This window comes from Sturnira hondurensis, unplaced genomic scaffold (assembly GCF_014824575.4).
Source record: "Sturnira hondurensis isolate 20B ecotype Veracruz unplaced genomic scaffold, ASM1482457v3 Scaffold0010428, whole genome shotgun sequence".
Lineage (NCBI taxonomy): Eukaryota > Metazoa > Chordata > Mammalia > Chiroptera > Phyllostomidae > Sturnira > Sturnira hondurensis.
The window spans coordinates 11,287,530-11,303,228 of record NW_028083059.1 but is presented as its reverse complement, the minus strand read 5'-3'; the positions used below and the strand labels follow the sequence as shown (position 1 = coordinate 11,303,228).

General features: G+C 41.7%; 1 protein-coding gene across 1 annotated transcript in view; it reads left to right on the top strand.

Moving 5' to 3' along the window:
- The window catches only part of NSUN3 (NOP2/Sun RNA methyltransferase 3), a 106,601-nt gene extending 91,315 nt beyond the window's left edge, over positions 1 to 15,286 (top strand). Inside the window, exons 6-8 of the transcript XR_005068367.1 lie at positions 784 to 964; positions 12,925 to 13,024; positions 15,184 to 15,286. The gene's annotated coding sequence lies outside the window, so the exon portion shown is untranslated. The remainder of the gene's footprint in view (positions 1 to 783; positions 965 to 12,924; positions 13,025 to 15,183) is intronic.
- The last annotated feature ends 413 nt before the right edge of the window (positions 15,287 to 15,699 follow it).

Here is a 15,699-nt window from a genome sequence, read left to right as displayed (position 1 = left end):
GATGGAAAGAAACTTGATTTGGGGTGGAGAATGCACAATACAATATACAGATGATGTATGATAGAACAGTACACCTGAAACCTGTATGATTTTATTAACCAGTGTCACCTCAGTAAACTCAATAAAAATTAAAATATAATGAAAAGATTATCCAAAGAATCAAGCTGTCTAATGACATCAGAATACCATAGCCTACCTACCTGGAGTTTCAAATTCTGTTGCCTATAATCTCCATATGCCACCTCATCCAACCTCACCAGTGGGGCTATGACTTCTTGGAATCTGTTGAAGTGTTGAAGCTACTTTTTTTTTTTCTTTTTACACATATCGCCAAGGTTAGTCTCTTCCAAGACTGAGCCCCGTTCAGTCATTTTTTCTTTGGTTCCAGGCTGGACACAAACTCCTTTCCCTACAGGATTGGCTCTTTTGAGTGACTTTGCACACCTATCCATATATCCTTATCCAGGTTACGGTTTAACACTCTAAAACAGGGGTCCCGACCTCTGGGCTGCAGACCGGTACCAGTCTGGGTCTGTTAGGAACGAGGCTGCACAGCAGGTGGTGAGCTTGAGTATAATGCACTTGGATCATCCCCAAACCATCCCCTCTACCCCCTGGGTCCGTGGAAAAACTGTCTTCCACAAAACCGGTCCCTGGTGCCAAGAAGGCTGGGAACTGATGCTGTAAACCCTTTTTATTTTACAAATTTCCTAGTTTTTGAAGAAGGGGAGCAATTCATTGTAACCCCGAGTATGAATGACACACTTTTCTATTTTCGTGCAGCACAAGATCTTACCGGGCTAGAAGCAGCCACTTTTCCTCAAAATTCCAGACTAAGAATAAACTAAGTTGCCCGTGAAGCCCCCAGAGCACCCAGGGCCCTCCAGAAAGCTGTTGCTAGCAACTTTGCTGTCCAAGCAGAGAAGCCTCAGATGCACTCACGAATCAGCCTTGTAATTCACAGGTGGGGTTATTAACAATGTGCACCATCTGGCAGCTCCTTGCTTTTGACTGCGTTGTCTTGCTAACTAGGCTCAGTTACGGCCTGCGCTGCTGAGGAAGTGTGTGTGCTGTCAACATGTATATATCACTAATTTTAAGATTGCACCACCTTGAAATCGTTATTTTAAAAGTTTTCTTTCTCTAAGGTTTGACTCCCCAGTCCTCGATGTTGCTCTGCTTTCATGTCTATATATCCTATGTTGCCAGGGAACTTAGAATTTTTCTTTTAGTGAGACGGAGAAATTATCTGTGGGGCACTGAAACAGTAAGCACTGGTAATTTACAACCCCCCCCCCCCGCCAAATTCTGAAAATTCAACAAAATTATTATGTGTGGTATTGTCTGTTGCATAGTTTCAAACTCTTTATCTTATATGAGTTCTCTAGACTCTTTCAGGTGGTCTGTTCATCTAACATTATTCTATGGCACTAATATTCTACAGAGAGATATCATTAATCTTCTGTTCCTTCCTGCTCGATATCCTCTTTATTTTAACTACAAAGGATCAAATTATATTAGTCTCTGGTATGCAGTTGCTGTGGAATTGATTAAATACAGTTTCAATAACATTCTCATTACAGCTAGATCTTGCTCTCTTTATAAGAGATTATCTTGCCTATTGACAGATCTTCAGATATTTGTAAGTTATGAGGCAGATACTTGACTCAAACCAGCCTAACCAAAACAATGGACTTCGTTGGTTAAGCACCTGGTAGAGAAGATAAGGAAGTGACACCAGTCATGACCAGAGCCACAAAACAGTGTCTTCAGGTCTTTTTCCCTCTATTACTCGGCTCTACCTCTCGTTTCCGGTTAGCCCCAATCTCTCCCACTGCTTTCCGGCTTTCTCCTGCTGGCACCCCCAACTTCTGGAAGACTGATTTAGCATCTTCAAGGTAAAAAGAGCCAACACTTTTCTCTCAGTTTTCATGTTGGAATCCCAGATTGTTTCTTTTCTTTTCAAGTTACATTTTATTGATTATGCTACTACGCTTGCCCCAATTTTTCCCTCTTTGCCCTCCTTCCCCAGCCTTTCCCCCTCCTGCACGCTCAGGCAATCCCCACTCCGCTGTCCATGTCCATGGGTCATGCGTATGTGTTCTTCGGCAACTTTATTTCTTATGCTGTACTTTAGATCCCTATGACCTTCTGTACTACCAATGTGCACTTTTTGACCTCTTCACCTTTTTTTACCTATCCTCCTGACCTCCCACCCATCTGCCAACCATCAAAATGTTCTCTATATCTATGAATCTGTTTCTGTTCTGCTTGTTTGTTTATTTTGTTTTTTAGATTCTGTAGTTGATAGATATGTATTTGTGGTCATTTTGTTGTTCATATTTTTAATCTTCTTCTTCTTAAAGAAGACCGTTTAACATTTCATATCATGCTGGTTTGGTGGTGATGTACTCCTTTAGCTTTTTCTTGCCTGGGAAGCTGTTTATCTGTTTCCTGATTCTAAATGATAGCTTTGCTCGGTAGAGCAATTTTGTTTGTTAAGTCCTTGTTTTTCATTACATTGAATATTTCTTGCCAATCCCTTCTAGCCTGCAAAGTTTCTTTTGAGAAATCAGTTGACAGTCCTATGGGGGCTCCCTTGCAGGTAACTAAACACTTTTCTCTTTCTACTTTTAAGATTCTCTCTTCGTGGGTTTTTTTTTTTGGCGTTTTGATTATGATGTGTCTTGGAGTTGGCCTCTTTGGGTTCATCCTGTTTGGGACTCTCTGTGCTTCCTGGAGCTGTATGTCTATTTCCTTCACCAAGTTAGGGAAGTTTTTAGTCATTATTTATTCAAATAGTTTTCCAATTTTTTGCTCTCTTTCTTCTCTTTCCAGCACCCCCAAGATATAAATGTTGTTACACTTCAAGTTGTCTCAAAGACTCATTAGCCTCATTTTTTTAGATTCTTTTTTCTTTGTGTTGTTCTGATTGGTTGTTTTTTGCTTCCTTGTATTCCAAATCACAGATTTGATTGATCCACTCTACTGTTGATTCCCTGTAAATTGTTTTTCATTTCAGTAAGTGTATCCTTCATTTCTCACTGGTTCTTTTTTATGGTTTTCATGTCCTTCTTTATATTTTTGAAGTTCTGTCAGAGTTCATCTATTTTTCCCCTAAGTTCACTCAGCATCCATATAACCAGTGTTTTGGAGTCTGTTTGTAGTAGCTTGCTTCTAGCAGTTTCTATCTTCCAAAGCCTCAATCCCCTTTGGCTTTTATAGCCAGAAGTTGTGGCAACTTCTCTTTCTGGCACTGGTACACTGGACTGGGGGGCCTATTGTGGGGCTGGGAACCTGCACTCCTGAAATATCCCTCTCAATTATCATCCACCACATGTAGGTGTGGGGCAAGCCCCTTTCTACCAGTTTTGATGTAGCTGGTTTCTTAATTCCAAAGTTGTAGGACTTGCATTCAGCTTGTTTCTGATGGTTCTGAATGATCGTGTGCTATAGTTCAATTTTAATTTTGATGTAGTTATGCAAGAAGGGGAGGTGTGTTTACCTATGCTGCCATCTTTAACTAGGTCCCAGGTCTTTTTCCATTTGGAAGGGGCTCTGCTGGATCCTTGCTTGGTTGCTTGTCCACCAATGAACAAATCACAAAGGCGAGGATGGTGTGGTATGCTCCTGTGGCCAATCCATGTTCGTTCTTCAGGCAGGGGGTGGGGGACTAAGCAGTATTTGTCAATAGAGAAGGAAGAAAGGAATGCTTGCATATTTTGCAGACCAATATAACTACCATGGCTTATTACACTATCTAAAAGTAAAGACATTTGCAACATTGTACTTAGCTTGTCATTATGGCAGCCAAATATCCTGGATTTTCTGGAACAACCCTGATTTCAAATATTCTATCTCACTGTGTGACCATGTGTTCAAAATTTTAGATTGGAAAAATTTCATCCTTATACTCTAAGGCATACAGTGATTGGCTCTCACAAAAATAACATTTTAATAGCATTCATAACAATTTACATGTGTCTTTAAAAGTTTTCACCAAAATGTTCTAGAGTTTAAATTCAAGGGGCACAGGGTCAGCAATAGGTGGTAAAGAAAGTAGTAAAATACTTTTATAAAAGAGAAACTAGTTTGGGGCTCTGCACAAGCCTTCGAACCTTGCCAGCAAATGTCACTGGCGACATATAAACTTGTGTAACACTTGACACCGACATTAGGCTACTGTTTTCCTGGCGGTTTTCACAAGCTCATTAATTGTGCTTTGAAATTTTACTTTACAAACTATTACTTTTTAATGAGAGAGCTCATTATTTTCCATTGGCTGTACTTCACTGCCAAGTGCTACCATTTTGTAGGAGGTAGGCAGATTTTAGTTTTAAGCAGCAGCTCAAGGCTCCAATCTGCTGTCCTTTTCTCTCTTGCCAAAATAAATGTTTCTCCCAACCAGGCAGACACTTTCAACCCTTGGGACTTGAAGCCAGCTCTCAGGGGTCTACAGATTAATCCGTTCCACCTTTGCTAACAGATGCCACACTGGCACTGAGTACACTGGCTGAACTCTAGAGATTTGCAACACTAAGAGTAAGTGTGAAAACTACAAGCATTCAAAAGGCACACACTGCATTTAATTCACCAGACCTTGACATTTTGTTAAAAATGGTAGCACAAACTCCCTCCTCCTTACCAATCTCAAGTGATTTCTCTTTTATTGGAATAAATGCTCTTTTTAATAAGCTCCCAAATGAGCACAGCAACCAGATAAGATCAAGAAAACTGCAAGAGGCCATAAAAATTAAACATCATGAAATGCCACCAAAAGCTTCTGGACCCCGGGGACTTTCTAAGGTCAGTGTGCACTGTTCTATTACAACATGTGCATTGTGAGAGTGGAGGGAGAACCAACAGGCAGAGAAGAATGCGACTCAGACAGTTGTGTGCCTTCCAGCACAAGTTACTCAAGAGGCACTGCCAGTGTGGCTGCTTAAAAGACTGTGTTTTGGAAAGTGAATTTAAAGTACGAGAATACTTTGTCATAGAGGGGACAAAGTACACTATAGCCTTTTAGGAGTCATGAGAGAGTTGGGGTGTGCAGTGTTCTGATTTACAATCCTTTTAAAGAGTGCCCATTTTTTCTTACTTTTTTCATTTCCTGGTGCTAGAACAGAAAGCACTTCATGGTATGCAAGTGACATATCATTTTATGCATCCAAGTGCTTTATTCGCTTAACCATTTTTTCCAGCCATTTAAATAAATCACAGAGGTGGAATTAGATTTTCCTGGAGAGCTAGAGAAAGGCAGTGAGAGGCTGAGTCACAGTTAATTTCTACCGAGCTGATAGGAATTTCACTCCCTCTATTTAGGTGTAGCTTAGAGAGTAATGCCTGGCATCTTATCAGCCTACTATAAAGGCTGCTTAAGCTCCTGACTAATGAGTCTCTGAAATGTTTCTAATGAATGATGGGGGGAGGGGTATGAAGTACCCTCATGTTTATTCATTTCCTTGTAATGCTGGCTGATAGTCGGAGTAAAAGATCGAGCACTTAAATAATTAACTCATTCAAAATGTGAATTATATGCATGATTTGCCTGACATACCACTTGCACCGTGGAACCTCTCTCCACTACAGTAAGGCAGGGAGCAGAGCAAGTTATTTTAGGCCTGGAGGATCCAAGAAGGAACATTAATGGGAACAGAGAAGCAGAGGATCAGATACTCAGTTTTCTTCCTCCAGAACAGGGGTTGGCAATCTTTTTCTGTGAAGGGCCAGACAGCCAGTATTTTAGGCTCTGAAAGCCAGGCGGCCTCTGCTGCATCTCCTCGCCTCCGCCGGTGCAGCATAAACGCAGCCATAGAGAGTGTGCAAGTGAATGGACATGGTTTTGTTACAAGAAATCAAAATTTCTTGGCATGAAAATATGAATTTCATATAATTTTGAAGTCCCAAAGTATTCTTCTTCTTTTGACATCTTCAGCCACTAAAAACAGAGCAAACATTCTCTGAGTAAGGTAGGATAACTATGTGATAGTACAGGACAGAGAGTGGCACGTCCTTAGCAATTTCACTCATTTGGGGATTTGCTTCTTGGTTTTGCAAGTCCAATAACTCTTATGAGAGATTTAGTGCTTTAGATTTTATTACACTAGATAAGATCGACTCAGAATATTAACCTTTTGAAAAAAGATTTTATTTATTTATTTTTAGAGGGAGGGAAACGGAGGGAGAAAGGAGGAAAAGCAACTGAAACCTTGATCAGTTACCTCTCATACCCACCCCACCTGGGGACCGAACCTTCAACGCAGGCACAACCCAGGCACAACCCAGGCATGTGCCTGACAGGGAATCAAACTGGCGACCTTTCGCTCCGCAGAAAGGTGCCGAACAAGCTGAGCCACACTGGTAAGACAGGATATGAACCTTTTAAAAACCCTTTTCTCATTTGCAGTCTTATTAAGCCTAAGGTTCTGTTTTCAGAACAACTTTTTAAAGTCATAAAATAAAATATACTTGCCAGTGATTGTTTATAATGAAAAAAACATATGTTAAAGTAGAGTTATAAAATTATAAAAATTTATGGTATGGTAGATATACCTCTTTATTATTTCAATAAATAAGTTCTAGTGAAGTAGTGATGAACATAAATCATATTTTACAAATTTTTCATGTTGCAATGTGATATGAAAAGATCTGTAATTTTCTTTGGAAACCAAGCCTTAGGTACTATTAAAATCATCTATAATATGGAAGATAAGTCAGAATAATAATTAATTTTTAAAGAGGCATAGAAATATCAAGCAGACCAAGTCTTTTCATTGTCTTTACTGTATTGTTTCTTCCATAGGCCAAATTCATAGGTTAAAGCCCAGGGAGTTTGCTCTGGGATCCAGAAGTAAAGCAAAGGTGGTGACGGTTGAAATGATCTGACCCCCTCCCCCCCCACCCACCCCCCCGCCCCCCCTGTCTCCACAGGTCGACCTGCAGAGGGACAAGATAGTCTGCCTGGCTTTGCGGGGCATCCCTCGCCTCGGCAGTGCTCAGGTGGGTACTGCCAGCGTGTGCCACAATGGCAGTGTTGTCTGTTTCCTTTGACACAACTGCTCTGAATGACACACTCTTTCTTTTGCGACAAGTTTCCTCTGGTTCATTTACATCTGCAGCGAACCTCCCAAACAATTTGTGGAATCCTTCAATAAGGACCTTGCAGATGCTCTTGAAAAGAACAATTCCTGTGTCACATTGCAAAAAATGACCATAAATATAAACACACACACACACACACACCCTCTGTCTATCCCCTATTAATGTCCTCTCCTCCTTTAGCCCCCCACAAACCACTTCTCAGCTTGGCAGTGTGATTTGCTTTGGCCAAAGGGGCATGAGCAACATAACTCACACAGGGCCTTAAAAAGCATGTGCATTGGAGTTTGCTCTTACGTTCTTATAAATGTAGAAGAGAAAGGTTTGGAGCCAGGGCTTGCCTGCTGGGTGATGAAGACACATGACCCACGACAGAGAGACCATCCAGTACCACAGAGCTCATGTCCAAATCACACATGAGTGAGCCAAGGGAACACCAGTTTAGTTTATCCCAAATCAGCAGAAGCTTCCAGCTGAAGCATAGATTCTAGAGTGATAATGCATATTTGTTGTCTTAAGCCTCTATGTTGTATGATGATTTGGTCTGTAGCCACGCTCTCCGCTTACAGTATCATTCCCTTTACCCTCCTACTTCGTCCCTTTCCAGTGATACTGTCCTCAGAGTGTGTGAGATACCATGCTACTCCGACGGCACTCTGCTGAAGTACACCACTCCCCAGCTTTTGCCCAGCATCTCTCAGTGCCACTTTCAGGGGAGTTACCTCAAGCATCCCAAGTCTAACACAGACAATGTGCACAAATAACCCACTGGTTTGTTTCCAAACCAAATCTGTTCTGTGAGGGGGAAAGATTGCGATAGTATAATAAACTCCCTTGTTAGGGGCATTTGAAGGTAGAAAAATATATCACAGAGAAAAGGCAAGGCTTTACACCAAGGAATAAACTGCTAGGGATAGAATTTCAGGTATCAGCTGAGATATTTAGGGACAAAATAGGTTTTCTAACACACCTTAAAATCAAATAAATGCATTTGTTGAGCATAGATCAACTCCACAGCCAGCAGCAAGACTAAGTTGAAGTCAGCAAGTTTCCCAGCACACAAAATTTAAGAAGTCATCTACTGTTAGGGTCATACAAGTGCAGAAAGTAAAAGTCACCTTAAATTTTGTGCCTCTGGCACCCTAATTTCTGCCTTGTTCCACAGTATTGTGCTGGGCACAGCCCTTCACCAGCGTTCACTCTGACTGTGTAGCCAACGCTGGCGGGGCGACCCTCACAGCCATTTCTCCCCTTTCATCAGGCTGATAGAAACCGAGTTTTGTTTAGGGGCCTCCACAGAGTTCTGTGTTCAGGAATGAGCTTCTGCCTTCCCCCAGAGGGCAAGTCATGATCTTTGGGTCAGGAGAAGTCTATGGCCAGCCTGGTGCCCCAGGCCTCTTTCATGAGCATGTGATCCAATCCTTGAGCCTGTGATCCAATCCTCGTGAGTGGGACCTGGAGGAATTCTGCTTGGGGTATTCCTGAGAGAGGTGTCCTCTCTAATCAAAAGGAATACACAGGAAGGAAGCTTCTGTTCTTTGCTAAACATGGTCCTGTTGTTAAACGACGCCTAGCCCTGCTACAGCCATTTGCATCCATGAGGGATGGATGGCTGACATGCTGGAGGTGGCAAATTAGTGCAATGACAAGCACCTGGGCCTTAATGACAAGGCTGACCCATTGAATTAACCACAAATGAATGCTGCCTCTGGACTTTTAAAATATAAGAGAAAGTTTTAAGCCACTGTTAGTAAATGTTCTTCTAATTGAAGCTGAACGTGTATTTGATGCAACCAAATAGTCTGATTTTGCAAAGGGTTATTTCTATAGAGGAGACTGTCACTTCTTTAATGCTTTAATTAAACAGCACACAAAAATATCTCCTTTCCCTTTGAGCATGATTAAAGAAACAACTTTGGAGACCCGAGTCCTTGTGAACCTACCTAATTTAATTTGTGGAGTGAGCTCCACAGCCAAAGGCTTGATATTAATGAACGCATAAAGAAGCCGCAACCTCATGTTGTACAGTATAGAAGAAACCTCTGGACACAGAGTGAGAAACACAGGTGCTAATAAGTAAGTACCTCAGTCTTACAGTGTAGGAACGATAGGAGTAACATAGAAATTGGTGGAAAACTTACATTTAACCCACTGAGATACACATCAATAATGATTTGGAAAAGCTTAGTACCTATTTGATAGCTACTCAGCTATTAAAATAAATCAAATAAAGACATGACCTGCTCGTGTAGGCTTTATTTTTAAAAGAAATTAGAGATATGAGAAAAAAACTGTTCTATCAACTGTATGTGTTTTACCAGCTAGGTTTCTCTTCACAGCTCTTCCCCATATCCGCCCTGGGAATATGAAACCAGGGTGGAATTACTACGGGGGTGGGAAAGAAAGGTAGCGAACTGGATGAGGAAATTAAAACTCCAGGAAAAAAATGAGAGAGAGAAACAAAAATGAAATGAACTCTAAAGAAGTGATGAGAAAGAGAATTAAAAAGAGAGGGCGAGAAGGGAAAGTGCTTATTGTCCACCTACCACCCTCAGGCTCTTTAACATGTTTCCTCATTTAATTTCTCACCAATTAAGACACGGAAATACAGTGGTACCTTGGTACTTGTTAATTCATTCCAGAACTCCTGGGAAGGGCCAAAACTGACGGATACCAAGCGAGCACTTAGTGCTGGAACATTTTTTTCTCACCCAAATGCAATTTGATGTGAGTTTGATGACTTCTGAAGCCCACGAGTACTGAGGTGTGACTGTATTTTTACCTCCATTTGTAGATAAGAAAACTAAGTCTCGGTAAGCTTATGTGACTTGTCCACCTGGGTAACAGGACTGGGGTACAAACCCAGGTCCACTGTGTCACGTTGCCACAGATAAAAAGCCTTTGAGTTTACAATGTGGGCTTCCAAGGCTATAAGACAGGAGGAAGAAATGAAAACCTGTTACTAAATAAAACCTTTATCTAGAATCCTTCATGTTGTGAATGAAATGCAAGCCCAAATGAGCTGACCCATCTGGGGCAGTGGGCGAGGCCAAATGGGAGAGAAAAGTGTCTGGCATATAGGAAGGGGAGAAGGAAAGGGGGTTTCTGGGAGATGCAGGTTCAACTTGAATACAATCTTGAGTAATTCAGTTCCACTGGAAGGGATCCTGCTATGGCGACAGCAGACCACAGAAGCGGCTACAAGATGTGCTGGGGGGTAGGGTGTGGGGATATAGTTGGCCACCACATTGACTCAGTACCTGAAGGTGTTCCCCATGGTCAGCAGAAACAGGTTGCCAGAAGTGACTGGCTGTGGCCGTGGTCCTATGAGGCACCGAAGTTTTTACACACAATCCTATTGGCCTTTCTCGCTCCTTATTCAGAGCTCAGCTTTGTAGTCAAGCTGGAGAGGCTTCCTAAGAGGGAGCACATCCTAAGTACGAGGGGAGTATGATTCTGCCCGGATTGGTTCTTCCCGGGGCATGTAGCTGGGAAGAGGAGCCACAAGCTGCCAGAACAGGAGGAAGAAGCTGTCAAGAGAAACCCCAGAACATCAGTCTTAAAAAGCCTGTTTGCCATTTGCCAGACATTCATCTTGAATGTTTCACAGATAGATACCTTACTTTTTTTAATTTAAAATTTTTAAGATTTTATTTTTAGGGAGGAGAAGGAAAGGAGAGAGAGAAACATCAGTGTGTGGTTGTCTCTCATGTGCCTCCTCCTGGGGACCTGGCCCGCAACCCAGGCATGTGCCCTAGACTGGGAATAGAACTGGTCACCCTTTGATTCGCAGGCAGGTGCTCAACCATTGAGACACACCAGGCAGGTCACCTTACTTTCAACATGTACCAAATTGAACTCATTTTTTTTACTTTGCCCTACTCTTCCTCGTCTTCCTAACCACAGGGAAAAACATCAAGGCAGACATGCAATAAATCAGTGTCATCCTGGATTCTTCCCTGTCCTTCTCTGACACATCATGGCTTCCTCCAAGCACACCTCCTCAATCGTTCCCTCATCTGGTAACTCCTCTCAAGCATGCTTCACTGTCTTGCCTCAGTTCCACATCATATCTCACCTGGAGTCTTCTAGCCTCTCTGTCCAGTCCCTTTAGATTCCCCCACCACACTGCCCAGAGTAAACCTTATACCACATGCTCCTGCCTGATTAGCTACTGTGACCCATAGAATCAAGCCCATGCTCTTTAGCTACCCAGCATGGTGCATGAGTCTCTCCAGTAACTGGCCTGAAGTAGTTCTTAATCCTTATCTCTTTCTATTCTCTACTTTGAAATTTATTATTTAGCAGTACCTAACAGCTTGTCACTTTCCGAACACATTATGCTGGCTCATGACTCTGGAATCTTTTACTACCTTGCAAACTCTTTAGTCATCCTCTCCAGTATGAGTCATCTTCTTCAGGAATCCTGAACCAAAGATGAGACTTCATTCTGACCACCCCCTCAACCCCTTCACTTCTGTGCTCCAAATACAGCCCTCATTTTATCTCTAATCTAACATATTGAAAATATCTGCTTGTGTCTGCCTCCCTCAGAAGATCATAGAATTCTAGATGTCAGGGCCTGGGACTTAGTTTTGCATCCTCAAGGGTGTTAAGTAACTAACACACAGTAGGCACATTTTAAGTATTTATTAACCCAAATTAAAAGGTTTACAATGACTAAAGCTGGCTCTTTGCATTGGCCATGCATGCAATGCACACACTCCATAAACACACTCCGTAAACACACTCTGAGTGGAATGGATGCCCCTAGGCTGACAGCCTGGGTAATACTTATACAGTCCAATTAATAATCCTCAACTGCTCAGTGTTTTAATAGAAGCAGACAGAAGTGGTTTTTTTTTTACAAATAACTTTTTAAAATTCTGCAAGCAAGATTTGGGGAACTAATGTCTAAATCATTATAAGAGAATATGCTGCAGTTATTTCTTAGCTAAATTATCATTTGCAAATTGAACTCAAACATGGACCTCCAGGGAACATCCTTTTCAGGTCATTCTATTATCCCTTTTTTTCCTCGTTCACCTCTATAAACTAGTTTGCATCTCACCACACTGCAGAATAAGTATGGGGTCCATGGGCTAGGCTTGAGGCTGTTAGCAGCCCAGGAAATTTTTTTCTTCCTGAACTTTTTCTGTGGACTAATTTACATTATTTAGGCCTGTTGATAAGGCACAAGAGCCTCTGAGACTGAGCGAGTTTTAAGAGCTGACAAGTGGATGACTTACAGCCATCATGTTTTCCTTGATACAAGGACAGTTGAAATAAGGATGTTCTTCTTCTGCAAAAATAAAGTTTTTGCAAACTATGATACTGGAGGAAATGAATTTTGTGCAGTTTATGCTGAAGACATAGGTATGAGGTATTTTTCCCCCATTTTATTTAGGATGGTCTTTTTGCTGATCTGCGTGTGCACTTACAATTGACTTCTTAATAGGTGTGAAATTATAACGAATGATTATACAGCCAGAACAGTGAGCTCCCCGAGTACGTGTGGACCCAATAAATGCTGGCTGTTCACAGTGCAGGAAAATCACAGTGAGCAGCGAAGCACCAGAGGTGGTGGGACCCCATTTCTAGCCGTGGCTCTGCAGCTAATAAGCTCTGTGTCCTTGGAAATGCCAGCTGTATTTTCTGCCCTTTAATTCTCTCATCTGTAAGATGCAGGGACTGAAACTTACAGCCTCAAAACTGTCTCTCTGGTTATAAAAATTTACATTTGGTACTAAAATATTAAAAGTTTTAACACTTTGATGATGCACTTTTTAAAATCCTCACCTAGGGACACTTTTTCTTTGCTTTTAGAGAGAGACAAAGGGAGAAAGAAAAACACTGATGCGAGAGAGCAGCATCGATTGGTTGCCTCCCATTTGCTCCCAGACTGGGGATGGACTCCGCAACCTAGGTAGGTGTCTGACTGAGAGTCGAACCCTCAACCTTTCAGGTATGGGACGATGCTCCAATCAACTGAGCCACGCCAGATGTTTACTTTCACTTTTTACTTTTTTTCTTTTCTGTGATTTCTAATTTTTCTCAGTGTTTTACTGGCTTTTTTCCCCCTAGAAAATAAAAATGGTATATGGAGTTATATTGCTTTAATGAAAAAATTTACATAGCATTATTATACATGCCATGATACCAGCACAAAAATTATCTCATTTAATTATCACATCTACACTGAGAGTCAGAGATTATTATCCTCACTTATGATGAGGAATCTAAGGCAGAGAGAGATGAAATAACTTTTCCAAGGAAACTGGTTAAGTTACAGAATCAGGATGCTAAGCTCTGCACACAAAGTCCTAGTCGACCATGCTGCTTCTGTTTAAAACATGTCAAGAAAATAGCAGTTCCTCCTACGTATCTTAAAATAAACTACACAAGGAACTTTGGCATAAAAAAGATTGGTCTAAAGAATTTAACTGGATTATTAAGGAAAATGCAGCAATAAGCTGTGTTTAAAACACTTTAGGTTTTCTGTTTTCTGTTGGTTGAATTTTAAAAATTTACCAGTGTCATGATAGCTGAAGTACATTTGCCACCTGTTGTGAAGACTCCATCTCCCGGCTGCCCTTTCCCAGTAGAGCGGTGTCTGCCGGCCTCATTCTCAGTGACGTGTGCTGCGCTCTCCAAGAGTCACTGCTTTGCCCTCAGTCTAGCTCTCTGCTAGCTGCTACCTAGCATTACTGACAGATTTCAAGTAAAACTCCGCAGACTTGGCCTCTTACCAATTCACACTGCTGGACTTCAATTGCCTCTTAGTTCTTCCATTCATCTCTTGTTGATCCTCTAACGTGGTCTGCATAGGGCTATTCCAAACCTTCACTCCCTTCCAAGTCAGAGTCCCTTCCTTCCTGTTCATGGTGAAGTGGACAACTTCCCTTCTTTATCAAGAAGTTAGAGATTAGAACCAGAGTCATGGAAACAAGGGGCAGACTGACAGCAACCAGAGGAGAGAGGGGAGGGGGATAAGGGGATAGAGAAGGGGAAGGGTCTAATCAACACACAGGTATAAATGACCCACGGACATGGACAACAGGGCGGGGACTGTGGGAGCTGGGGTGGGGGTGGGGCAGGGGAGAGCAGTGGGGGAAACGGGGCAGCTCTAATAGAACAATAAAAATAAATCAATAAAAAAGAAAAGATGTTAGAGATTATTTGTGAGCGTTAAAAAAAAGTCTCTCCTCTGTACATGTTCTTCAGTCTTCTTTTTAAACAACTTGAGCATAAAAAGTGCCATTCTTCAGGTCTACTCATTTCACTCGGGCCAGCGTGTCGTGCCTGCCTCACCTCTCCCTCCAGTGTCACTAGTGCTTCCTCAACTTCCTTTTTACTTTCCCCTTCCACCACTTGTAATACACACTCCTCAGTCCTGTACTCTGTATCTCCCAAGTTCCAGTAAACAGTTCTTCTTTAACTCCTAAAAATCATCCTGTTTATCTGTATCCAGTATCTCCAAATTTGTACCATCCATCCTCTCCAGTTCCTTACAATATTGATTTGAAATTCCATACTCTAGTGACACTGCTCTCTCTAAAGGCCCCAGAAACTGTTTTCCACTTTCTTATGATGTATAGTGGCCTTTCATAATTCTTCTTCTTGATATCTCTTAAGCACTGGACTTGGTTTTTGGTTCTCTTCTTCATGAATTCTTTTTCCTCATTTCCAGGACTTTTTCAGGACTCCTCTGACTTCTCCACGGCTCCTCTTTGCACCCTCTCTCTGTTCTTCTGTTGTATGACCTATCATTTCCTGAGTCACTCAAACATCAGACAACAAACATGTGTCATTTTTATTTTAATCATGAGATATTTGGATATTGTATTAGTTTCAGTCTTCTAAATTCATCCCATTTAAAAATAATTTTTATCCCCCCCAGTTTTTTCCTCATGACTTGAGTGATAGAAATAGGACCACCAGTGCTCTGTGTACCCCAGTTTCTCTTCACTTGAATCCAAGCAACTACCACCGTCTAACTGTGTTCATTTTTTATGCTGCATAACAAATTACTAAAAATTGAGCCACTTAAAACTCCATACATTTATTTCCTCACATTTTCTCTAGGTCAAAATTCCAGGCATGGCTAACTAGGTCCTTGACTTAGGGTCTCACAAGGCTAAAGACCCTGGCTGAGAGGGAGGGCACTTCTGAAGGTTTGACTGGGAAAGGGTCTACTTCTAAGCTCCCACAGGTTGTTGGTAGAACTAACATCCTTCCTTCCAGACATCCTTCCAGACATCCTTCCAGACATCCTTCCAGACATCCTTCCTTCCTCCCTCCCTTTCTCCCTCCCTCCCTCCCTCCTTTCCTCCCTCTCTTCCTCCCTTCCTTCTCAGCTTCAGAACTAATGGTGGTTTGCTTCTTCAGTGCCAGTCCAAGAGTGAATTTGCCAGAAAATCAATTGCGTGTCTGTCTATTTACTTATCTATCTCAATCAAGAAAGTGACATCCGTCATGCTTACCATATTATTTTTGTTCAAGGCAAGTCATAGGTTCTGCCTAGACTCAAAGGATATGGATTATACAAGTCATGATACCAGAGAGTTACTTTGGAATTTTCTACCACACTATTTTTCTACA